This window comes from Egretta garzetta, unplaced genomic scaffold, assembly GCF_000687185.1.
Source record: "Egretta garzetta isolate BGI_Z169 unplaced genomic scaffold, ASM68718v1 scaffold45, whole genome shotgun sequence".
Classification (NCBI taxonomy): domain Eukaryota; kingdom Metazoa; phylum Chordata; class Aves; order Pelecaniformes; family Ardeidae; genus Egretta; species Egretta garzetta.
This window is the reverse complement of record NW_009260028.1, coordinates 7,415,768-7,417,129: the sequence shown is the minus strand read 5'-3', so window position 1 is coordinate 7,417,129 and position 1,362 is coordinate 7,415,768.

The window sequence follows — 1,362 nt, the reverse complement described above, 5'->3', positions numbered from 1 at the left end:
TTGGGGGTTTTTCTGTTGTTGTTGGGGGGTTTTTTTGGTGGTTTGGGGTTTTTTTTGGTTTTTGTTTTTTTTTTTTTTTTTGTAACTTCATACGTGGAACATATTTCTTCTGATTGGTATGGCTAAATATGTCTCTCAAAATGAAGGTGAAAAAAATTTTGTATCCTAGGATTTGAAGTATTTATATGGTAATAAATATTCAGCTGTTACTCTTCCCGCTAAATATCATGTAAGAATAGTCTTGCAAAAAAGTCATTTAATTTAAATGTAAATTTAAAAGAAAACACTATAAAAATCTGGCGATTTACATCAGAACTCTAGTGACTTGATCTTGGGGTCCAAGGCATTGGGAACAGCTGTAGTAGCCTTGGATTAAGAGCTATTTCCAGGTGTGCCCTGCTTTTTTGGGGAACTGTAGCAATAAATTGGCATACTGAATAACATAAGAAATCATTGTATTTTATGCTCATGTCATGTGGTATAAATGAGTATATTAAAAATGTACAATTTGTAACATGCACACTTAATTTGGACACTGAACAATTGTTTTTCTGAACTGTTGGGTTTGATGGAGTACATTCAGAAATACCTGCTTTTAAAAATTGTTTCAATAAACTCGTCTGTCAAGGAGCTGTTGCAGTGCGACTTGGTAAGCTTTATTCCTTTAGGAAGATGGCAAAGGAAATTGTACGCATGCTAGCTGACTCTATTGCAGTATGTTAGGAAGAAACTTAGAAGGTGGATTTCTGGAGAGAACAGAAGTGTCTTTACTTTGAAAAAGCAATAGGATAAACACTGGAATTCGTATACCTACATAAAGAGTAGTTAAGATATTTCAAAATTTTATCATGCTGGTAGTTACGTGATTTAATAGTGACAGATTTGACCTTTTGCGTGCTTAACATGTTACTGGTTTTAGTATTTTGTTAGACTGAAAAGGACACGTATAATCCATGCCACCAACATTTCTAAAAGAGTATTTATTTATACTCAAGTGACTTAATCATCAGAATCAAAGTTGTAAAATGTTTGGTTGAGGGAGGGAGAAGGGAGGGGGGTAATAAAAAATACACAGAAATAACTTTTTGTTCATTTTTTACAAGGAGGAACAACTTATATCTGTGTATATGTATGGGGGGGTGTATTTTGTGGACAGAATGCAACATGTTCAAGCAGTTCCAAGACCTGTGCTGCTAAGTTGGGTTGGCCCTCCAAATGGGTAGTTAGCGTTACTGTTGCAAATGAACGTAAACAGCTAATATTACTGCAGGGGTGAAAATGTACTCTCTTTCTATTTGGATGTTTTAGACAATGGAATTCCTTCAACTGAAATTACTGAGACAGTTGCAGACTTTTAGAAGC